The sequence below is a fragment of the Platalea leucorodia genome (assembly GCF_965183815.1).
Source record: "Platalea leucorodia genome assembly, contig: HAP1_HAP1_SCAFFOLD_384, whole genome shotgun sequence".
In the NCBI taxonomy this organism is placed as follows: Eukaryota; Metazoa; Chordata; class Aves; order Pelecaniformes; family Threskiornithidae; genus Platalea; species Platalea leucorodia.
The window spans coordinates 32,839-43,784 of record NW_028121198.1 but is presented as its reverse complement, the minus strand read 5'-3'; positions in this window follow the sequence as shown (position 1 = coordinate 43,784).

Here is a 10,946-nt window from a genome sequence, read left to right as displayed (position 1 = left end):
TCAGAAAGCAGTGCCAGCCTTCTCATGAAAAGAAAAACAAGGGGAAAAAAAAAAAAAAAGGTAGTGCTTTCAAAGGAATAAAATTTATTTAATTTTAGTGAGTAGGTAGGTCAACAGAGCATGTACACGCCTTTCCTGGTGTCCAGCTATTAATGTGAGGGGGTACGATTATGAGAACCTGCTATGATACTCTGTTTTTTTACATTTTTACCATCTTTCATGAAAAGAACTACCGAAGGTGGTAGCATAAACTGTATGCGTTTGACAGTGTTTTCTCAGTGGGGAAGTTCAAACCGGTGACTTGCCCGTTATTGCTCCTGTAATCTGTGGCAGAGCTAGGACTTGGAGTGAGATTACCATGCTTAGTCTTACCATTCCAGAGGATTAAAAGCATTTCCTTGAAGCACTTTCACAAAATAAGACCTGCCCTTCTGAAATAGCTGTTTTCCCAGGAGCTGCACCCGAGCTAAGGCAGATGAGAGAGTCTTGCCTGCTGTCAGCCACCGAGGCTGATGACAGGTCAGCCAGCAGTTTTGGCAAGGACAGAACAAGACAGATACGTATGCTCCTCTGTGCTGATTGTAAATTCTGGAATGTGTCTTGCATAAAGTGGTCTTCAGGTTTTGCGGGTTGTCGGTTTGGTAGGACCGACTGTGTCTTAAACACAATGGTAATAGCAAAACCTGCAGGCATCCATGTAGGGCATTTTGGATTTCACAGAATCTGCAAGAGTATTGGAACAGTTCCATGTTATGTTGAGGTATGGTAGTTATAGTGTTATCGGAGGAAAGCCTTGGCAAAGAAGATGAAGATGGCAAAGATACCCAAAAGTGTTACAACCTTTGACAGTGGAAACGTGGCATTTACACTTCATATGAACAGTCTACTGTTCTTTTCAAAAATTTACAGAGGACGATTTGCTTTTCCATATCAGAGCTTAATGATTTTAAGTGAAAGCTCTCCACTGGGATGTGTAAAAAATGAGCCATGTATGCTGGAAAGAAGAGTAATTACAGAGACTTGATACTCTTGTGTCTTTCAGTTCTCCTGAAAAAGCAGGTGTGGGCTTCTTCACTTGTGTTGTGTAGGGATTTCAAAAAAAGCACCCTTGAAACTTCCGCTGAGATTAAAAGTGGGTGAGACGGATCACGTTTTCCTCCTCTTCCACGATCCTGCTTTCTCTTGGAACTTGTTTTTATCAGTATCATAAATTCTTTGCTTTCGCTAGAGCCAAGAGAACATAGGATTTTCATTGTTTTTTTCAGGCCGACCGTCTCCTGTCAGACAGAGATATCCATGCAGAAGTGCTCAGTCACAGAGGCCTCGCTGCAAGAGGACTAAGAGGTGGATGCCTGGTTAGTGATGATTCTCATCCATGCTTTGGAGGGTTTTCAGGTCAGTGGTAATTAGAGAATAATAGTATGATAATTACTGTGGTAGTCTGAGGGTAGGAGATAGATAAACACAGATTTGGGAGGAGGAGAGGATACCTTTTATCAGCCATTCCATTTTTTGCAAGGCAGCATTTGTGGGTCACTGACAAGATGATCACGGAGGCAATGGCTGAGATTCTGTACTGGAAATTCTTTTGCTCTGGAGCTGAAGCCCCAATCACCCTCTAACAGTCTTAGTCAGACGACTGAATCTGGAAGCATACAGTTTCTTTTCTCCAAACTGAAGATAATTCAGTTAGAGGGAGAGCCTGTTTGGCAGGTTTAGTAGTTTGGGGGCAGAGGCCAGTTGGGGGCTGGGGCCCTCAGGGGAGGGGGCTGTTTCTGCCCTGTGCCCTTGACCTGGAGCTCCCAGCTGGGAAAGGGCTTTCCAAAATCCTGCTGGAAAGTGCTCCGTAAGAAAAAGCTGCAATGTGAAGATGGCTTCCAAGATGCGCACAAGAGAACTTGACAGAGCTTGACCTCTCCTATGCAAGTGGGTTTGCTGCTAGAAGAAACCAGACCAAACTGGCTGAAAACAAGCAAAGTTGCAACAAAATTGTGTAAACTCAGCTCATAAATATGCCTTAAGCGCACTTGCACAGCGGGTTCGCCTGTACAAATACTCAAAAGTGAATGGTAACAGACGATATCGTGGCCAAAGACAATAGGTTGAGCAAATTGTAAAAAGGAGTACATGAATAGTCTTAAGACTGCATATAAGGACCGAAGAGTTGTAACACGGTGTCCTTCTCATGCTCCAATCTGAGAGCACCTTTATTGCTACCAGTAAAAAGGGATTTAGGCTAGCGCGTACTTCTGCTGCCTGCCTTTTTTCTCACTACCTGCGCACAAACTGGAAGAAAAGGAAAATGCAAGCAAATCCCTTTTGGTAACAAGACAGCCAGATGTGGGAGCTGTGGTTGAGCTGGGGGACAGGGAGCACCCCTGGACCAGCCTTGGGGCTTGCTGCCAAGCTGCCTTGCTGCCAGCCTGGGAGAGCTGCCTTCAAATGAGCTCTTCCCAGCAGGACACTGCCCAGGAGTAACTGTGAGGGTTGCTGTTCTCCCTCCGGAAGCACGGCCCGCACCAAGCACAGCCAGAGCTGCGCCTGTGCCAGGAGAAGCCTTCAAGCAGAGCCGGGGCTGATGGTGACAGTTCCCAGCAGCTGTCCAGGTCAGAGAGATGCAGGTAAGATGGCAGAGAGGGGACACCGACTGATGGTCACTTCTCTTGCAGGAACAGGGTTTAACAGGAGGAGGGAGCCAGGGCACAAGGGCCTATGAGGTGAAAAAATGCATCAAAGAGCCAGAGCCCAAAGCAGAGGGAGAAGAGAAATAGGTGCAGGTCCCGTGGCTTTCAAGGTAACATCTGCCCCAGAAGCAGAATAACAGTAAAAGGCATTGGGAGGTCCTGGAGTGACGGAGCAAAGTGCCTGGCAGAGAGAAGAGGCCAGAGAGACAGGAGACAAGCTAGAGATGGAGGTGAAAAAGATGACATGTGGAAACTGAGGATGCTCCTGCTGTGCAGGTCCTTGTGAAGACCCTGGTGGCTGAGCAGCTGGTGGGGAAGGAGCAGGAAGCTGGCTTCTGCTGCAGGTACTTGTGGTGTCACCTGCTGCTGAGGAGCTGACAGGGCAGGAGTTTTTCAATTGCTTGTGCGGACGCTAGTGATAGCACTTGCGACTGAGTAGCAGATAGATAGGAAAAGACGCATGGCCTGCTTAGGTGTCGGTGATGTCATTCGTGGCAGGAACTGGCCCGTTGCTTTTTCAGGTGCTTGTGATGTTACTGGTGGCTGAGTAGCTGATAGGGCAGGAGTCTGTCTGTGATGTGCTTTTGATGTGCTACGTGCCTGAGAAGATGCTAGGGCAGGCATGGAGAGCTGTTTTATGCAGGTGCAATATGCATGGCTAAATAAAGAGAATCAATCCCCTTGGTAATTCTGTGCTGAAGTCTCCTTGCCTCTCTCCTAGGCTGGCAAAGAACTGACTTTTACACAGGTCACCAGAGCAGGACTGCTGCCAAGAAAGATCCCTGTGCTTGGCTGCTTACCTCGACCCTGTTCCTGCTCCCATCCCCATTCCCAACTCCTCTCTCGCTGGATTCGATGCCTAGAGGGCACAGTATTCCCAAGCGCTGGCTTCTGGAGATAAAAGAGGATGCCGATGGAGAAGCACCTTCTCTCCTTTTGCAGTGAGTCTCGCGGTAGGCTTGGGAGCTGAGTGTTTTATACTTTCTGTGAGGAGAAGTGCCTACATGTTTCTGCCTCGGTTTTGCCTCAGAAACTGATTTCCTATCTAGGACGCCTTGTGACAGCCTCAGAAATGGGCCAGAAGGCGTATGAACTGCAGCTGTTGTGGGACACCGCAGAAGCATCTTCAAGGGGAAGTGTGGTCTTTTTTACTCAAAGTCCACTGGCCAAGTTTGCCAGGAAACCAGCTTCTTAAAAAGATGACCCTGTTGATGGGGACCGTCAGTGGCAATGCTTGTAATGCCTTGGTTTCCTTGTCTCTCTTGCACGGGATGCTGCACTTGGGAGAAGACAACGTGAATCACACGCAGGCGACCTGAGCCTCTGATGGAGCAGCACTGGAGATGCTGTGTTCCCAGGCATTTTTTTCCCTGAGATCTCTACCTGCTAATTTCATATGCTCAGCAGCTGTAGAAAGCTTCCACCCTTCTGGATCACAAGGGTGCTTCAATAACGGAAGTGTTGAGTTAAAAAATTTCCAAAAACCCCCGAACCTTTCTGTTCTTTCTTGCATGGTCAAACTCTCTACAGAAATGAGAAGCACCACTTTGGACTGGGTTTGGTTATGATGGCAATTTTATTGTTTCGCTTGTCAATGTCAAGTTTGATGGTTAGCATTCTTTTGATAATGTTTGTCTGCGGCCTTTGATGGTAAATTGCAGGTTGTGGTGGCAAGCTCAGTCACAAGTCCTGAACGCTTCTTTCCATAAGCCACGCGCCTGAAACACCTGGCAAAGCGTGAGGCAACATTTGCTGGTGATGCTGCAAATGTTGCTTACTTTTGAGTCCTCCTCTCCAGAGTTCTCTCTGGATTTCTTTTTGTTCTTCACTTTCTTGCATTTCTTTGTCAATTCTGGATCACCAGGATGCTCGCTTCTGTCTTTTGCCGCTTTCTTTCGGGGTCACTTTCACCCCCCCCTTCACAGGACTGTTTCCTCTTTCTGCATGGTTGTTCTTCATTTGCCTGGCAAGGGCCTGCAGACTCTGGGTGAACTGGCACTGGTGGGAGCGGACGTTGTTGACGTGAGGATGTGCCCAGCTGCCGCTCACCTACCGACCCAGGATGTGAGTCTGCTCTGTGGCCGCTCGAGCCCTGCACACCTTCCCCTCCTGAGCTTCTGCCGTTGTCAGGGCTGTTCCTCTCCCGTTGGGAAGAGCTGCACAGGTTCCCGCTGCCATGCGGCAGCTGACAGTGAGGGCGCTTCGGAGGCGGGCAGTCTGGTTGGCTTCTGTTCAGCTTCTCCTCCTCCTCCTCGGTGTCAGAGTGTGCTCTCTTCCTGCCGCGGCGCTGATGGGGCGTTCCTGCAGAGTCCCGTGTTTGTCTCTTCCCTTGGATCCTGGGCCTGTTTTCTCCGCCTTCTTGATTTCTCAGTGCCAGGGTGCCTCCAGAAAATGCCCTCTTCAGCCCTTGATCCAGCTTTGTCATGGAAATGCCCTTTGTCTCTTGGCATTCAGCGCCTGCTCCAGGGGTCAAATCGTGGTGCCTGGAGAAACAACAGTGATCTTAGTCTAGGGTTGTTCTTGCAGCCTCCTCATGGCTTCAGTCTCATCCTGTCACTTTCTGGCAGCACTTGATACGACAGGCAGAAGACTGAAGCAGCGCTAGCAGCTGGAAATGAGATCGTGGTCTTCCAGCCATGTCTGTCCCTCTCAGAGCAGTAACTCATCCTAAACCCCCTTGGACCTCCATTTGGCCTCTTTTTCCAGCTAGCCAGTCTCAGGGAGCAGACAGCTAGCAAGTTACACAAGCGCTACAGTTTAGTGCCAGACAAGGAGGGAGAAGGCAGGAGGTGAGGAACTGCAGAAGAGACAGAACTCAATGGGACAAACAGGCATTCTCTCCTAGGCCAGAAAGCAAAACCCACCAGAGGAGAACACCACCACCCAGATCAGTGACAGGAGAAGGAGTGTATTCTGAGCACTGTCGCACACTTGTTATTACCTGGCATAGAAGAGTAAATATGCACGCTGGCAGAGAACCGTCTTGATGTCACAACGATCCACAGAGGCATCGTTCATCTTGTACCAGTGTCCATCGCTGGCCTGCAAAGAAAGGCAGCACTATCTTTAGATGAACTGCAGGGGTTTTAAAGCAAAACCACAGGCAGAACATCACTGAAGGACACGGACACCATACACCAGTGCAGATCACAGAGTTGTCTGCTACCTTCACGAAGCAGTAATAGTGTCCTGCCTGGCAGCCGGAGCCTTCATGTACCAGGACGGCATACAAGGAATAGAGGAGTGGTTCTCCAGGGGCTTGAGACATGTACGCGGCAAGGTCCAGAGTTTCCGGATACTGCACAACCTAAAGAGAGACCAAGAAGACCCCGAAATTATCCTGAGAGTCTTTAGGAAGCAGCCTGAGAAAACTTTGCCAGCAAACCCAGGCTAGAGGCATAGAAACAGATCTTCTCAGTTCATCAAAACCAGGTGTTGCGATGTCATCACTGCAGTGGCAGAAAACTGTTGTTGGCCAAAGCAGCTCTTGACGAGCACAGGAAAGGGCTTCTCTTCACATTGGCACTTTCCTCTTACCACAAGGGACAGAGCAAGGCATTTGCCTTGATTTTTCTTAGAGGGCCGCACTCGATAGCCGTCGTGTGCAGACATGAACAACTTCCAAAAAAGGGTTCTCCTTTGGGAAAGGTCTCCTTCCAAGCAGACAAAGTTGCAGTGCCCTTGTGTACATACCTTGCTAATCTTTCTGCCAGAGAAAGCATCAAATCTCTTCAAGCAGACTGTCAGGACGTTGGAGGAGTGATGTATTGTGAGCCTCTTGGATGCAGTGGCCAGCTGTTCACACCTTGAAACAAGCACAGACCCAACTGTTGCAACCTGTCTTCTCCCCACTCTTCCCCCCATCCCTGTAGGGTTGAGTTAAGGCTTGTTTTGCCCAGCTATCATGCGCACAGGTTTGCATTTCAGACCCCTTAAGCCCACACGCTCTCACTGAAGGTAGCTTCGGTCTGGGGTGGCTCACTTTGGAGAGCAGCAGTCTGCAGCCTTTACAAGACAAGACCTAGGCATGACACTGTTCAGAGAGCCGGCAGGGGCTGCTGCTGCTGCAAGGACTGAGGTCTCCTGGCCAGAGACGCAAGCATCCAAAAAGCCTTGGCAATTAAATGGGTGTTTGGTTTCTTGAGGAAGCTGCTGGTGCCAAATCCCTGCCCAGAGCTCCTCCTTGCTTTGGCTCACCACTGCACATGGGACCTGTCTTTTCCCTTCTGGCCCGAGGGGTAGTTCAGTGGGCAACTTCCTAGCTAGGAAGGTTGACCACCTCCAGGGCAGACGATGCCAGCAATAAAATTCTCATGAAAGCTTTCCAAATATTCAGGCAGGATAGAAAAAATTACCCATCTTAGAAATGAATGCATTATTTTCCAAGTTCTGGATGATTCAGGTGGATTAGTTGTATGGGGAAGAATAAAAAAGGAAAAAACCCCAAGCTGTCTCATGAGTGGGTTTCTCAATTAAGTCAAAACATAACTAGTGCTCCCAGACGTGCAGTACGCTAACCCAGTATCTGCTAGGAAGATGTCATTAGTAACAATCTTACTTGCTACATTTATAGCCATTTTCGCCATCCAGCTGCTCAGGTTTGACAAAGTCTTCCAGAGCTGCAGTGAGAGTTGAGGCTGCCTGGATGAGAAAGAAAGGAGAGCACTAAGCTCCTGGAAACTCAGAATCCCAAGAAATAGCTGCCTGTGTGGGACCAGCGTTATCCCAATAAGCAGCTACCCCTGGGCGGTACCAGAGTTGCCTGTGGTACGCGTGGTCAAAAGTAGCAAAAGCAATCAACCCCATCCATCCAGCAATCAGACACATATTGAGGGAGTCCAAAGCAGGGTGGCATGACAGTGCCATCCTGGCTGCACATACCATCCTTACTCTTTGCCCAGCTGACACCCATCTGACAGCCAGCACCCAGCGCAGGCAGACCATTTAGAGGGCTTCCAGAGAAGGAGCCCAGAAGCCCAGTTCCCTTCCCATCTACCACCAAGCTCTGGCGTGGCAACAGCCCACAGTTTTAAGTCAATGGAGTTAACTGGAGATAACCTCGGCCCCCTGCAGGGGCCTTGAAACCTTTTGCACCACAATTTCCAAACATCTTACCTGGATATCCAAAGCAATATCAAGGAATGCCTCGTAGGTGTCGGAAATGGCTTTGCAGCTCAAGCACGTTACTGGAAGGCAAAGAGAAAAGCTTCTCAGGTTGGGAAGGAGGCTAACTGTGCCCATTTCAATGCCCAACATGTACTGCTTTGGAGACACTGGGCACAACTGCTGCGTACTAGAAGCTGTTTACCACGACCAGAGAAAGAGCCACAGACACATCTAAGGCCAGTAATATTTGTAAAAAGTACCTCTTGATCTTAGAAAGCCCCCAAATATTTGATGGATGATGGTAGTTGCTTGAGAAGAGATGTCGAAGCTGGGAAGAAATGGTAAGGCGGAGAGTTATCTCCTCCAAGAGTTTTGCTTTGTCTGAAAACCCTGGGCATCGGGTTTCCTTGATGGGAGTACACCAAGGAGTCCAAAGGGCTCAGGAGCATGGAAGGGGTAATTTGCTTGTGCTTACTCGCTGCTTCCACTCGGACAAGCTCTCTGCATGGCATCGACAGTGTAGCGTAAGAACTCGTGGGCGTCTTCCTGCCTGCCAAGCTGCAAATGTTCTCCTATTCCTAAGAAAGAGGTAGTTAGTAGCTGTCTTCTACAAGAAGGGAAGAAAGCATGTAAAAGCACCTGAAATGCCTTACGTGTGAGGACACTGAGGACAGCCCTAGGCTGGATGGCCCTGGCTGAAGAATGCAGGACCCCGTTGACGTGCGCTTCCATTATGCACATCATGCAGAAGCCTTGCTGGCGACCTGAAGAGGGAGGGAAGGAGGGAGGGAAGCTTCTCAGGTTAGCAAAATACCCATAGCAATGGGAACCTTAATGGAGATCTTGAAATTAGAAGATAACAGTCTCCAGTCCCCTTCTCCCAAGGTGCCAATGTCCCAAGAAGCCCGGGCCATTTTAGCGCATAGAAAGCTTTCTTCAAGGGGATGCTTAAGTGACAGCAGTTTTCTGTGCAATAAGCAAAGAGAGTTGAACTGGCAGGAACAGGGACCGAGACCCGGGGCCTGAAAGTGGTGCCTTTCTGAAGATGAACACACCTAGATAGGACAAGAGCCTTCTAGGCTTGAGTGTTCAAAGAACACCACTCAGGGGGCCAACAAAGAAGGGCTGCTTTTCTCCTCAATCAAATTCCAGATGCTGGGAATCCTTGGGAAGAGCCCAACAGATTTACAGGGAGATGTTCATGAAAGTACTCACAGGACCGGCTGTGCTCACGCGAGAGCAGGTAGTTGGCCAGAGGGGGTGTGTACGTCAGGCACTGCAGGACGGAGTTGAGGTAGCAGGTATTGCCCAGGTTGTGGAGTCCTGCTCCAGCTCTCTGTCTTTGCTGCCAGTCCATGCAAATCTTCTCCAGGGGAAAGGGGATGCGTTGTGGCAGAGCCATTCCCTTGGCAAGGACTGTAGGGAAATGACGTTTGAAAAGAGATGAGACGATGCTGTTGTATGAGAGCCTATTTTGAGAGTCGACTCCTGTAGAGGAGCACCCAGGTAAACCGGCTCTGACCTCCAACAGAGAAACGTCGGGGGAAGCCTAACACTGCCATTGGCATTTCCTGGTTAAGAAAGAGTTTTGGAAAAGAGTCTGCTCCCCTGCTTACTTTGCTGAAAGTCCAACAAACCCACACTCTGATTTCTGTGCCTCGGGCTGCCTTCCTTTCCCTCTAGACTCTTGAACAGGCTTATCAGGTCAAGTCTTCCCTTTTCCTGATTGTAACTTGATGAAAAGAAGCAAGTCCCTAGCCCAGAAGGTAACCCTACTGATGTCAGATCTTTCTAGGAGCAACGTCATCTTTCCAAGTCTTGTACATAGTGGCAGAGGAGTGACAAAAAGCGTTCTTCCTGCGTCTAATCGCAAACACCTGGGTGAGTCTGACAGCTACCAGGAAATGCCCCGAATTCCCTCTAGGTTGTCAGCACATCCACATTGAGGGATGGGGCACCCGCCACGTCCGTTGCCTTTGGGGATTCACAAAGTCCAAGCCTGCTGGTGAAGGCGTTACTCACCAGAGTCGTTCCCCATTGTGGCCATCGCTTCTCTCAGGAACAGAGGGGAAAGCTTTGGATGACAAAGGATGTCAGGACACGCTCGAGAAAGAGAAGATCAGCGCCAATCCCATCACCTGATCACAAAGAAATAATTGTAGCTCCACAAAATGATTCAAAGAACCCCAAATGTAACCCATAGAACAGCATCTGCCATAAAAAGTGTTTCGGTGGTACTTGTAACTGCTGCAGAGCTGCAGGCTGATGGCCCTGCTGTCCCTGTCGCCGGACTCCAGTTGACAGCAATTGCCAAGGCCCTTTTGAAAGGCTGCATTGCGTGTCACCTTCTCCAAAGAGGACCTGCTGCTAGCATTAGCAGCAGAGCCCTCTGGCTCTCCAGCCCGCACTTTCCCACCTTGTACCCAGGTGGGACCGGCTTTCAGCCGCTACTTTAACGGCTGCCTTTGCCGTGCTCCTTTTCTGTCTCCCTTGCTACCACATCATTCAGGGTGGGCTTCTTGTCATTCTAGGCTGAGCTCAATGCCTCAGACTACACTGCCACCCTGCTACTTAACCTATGCTAGGATATGGTGAAGAAAGAAGAGTTAGCAAATAGGAACTCTACCCGTAGCCCTGGCCAGCCTGTAAAGGTGTAACAGCTCAGCCTACGGCTCAGAAGGTATAGACCAGCCTATACTTTTATCCCCTATTTACCTACTCTATGATCTGTCCTGAAAGTCAAATCATAATTACCTTTGAAAGAGGATGGAGGTTGAGGAGAAGTGGGCAGTAAACGATAAATGGTCGGAAAAAAGTAGGCAAGCAAGTAGCAAAGGAAGGAGCCAAGTTATCCCGAAGGCCAGCTCAGCCCAACTGGCTTTTGCTGGCCCGCTTTTCAGGATCCCAAGGCCTGGCCAGGCCACAGCTCACAAGCACCGGATGGGTGCCGCATCACTGCCCCTTTGTGACACAGGGCCACACGGGGACGTGTCCCCTCGAGGCCACACAGCTGCCACGGCCTGGGCACCTCCCGCAGCTGGCAGCCGCTGGGCTTCCCCGTGCGCTGCTGGCGAAGGGCCGTTCGCCCACCGGCAGCGCTCCCACCTCTTCCTCGAGCCGCACCAGGCAAATGGATAAAAACCTGCCCAGGTCGGT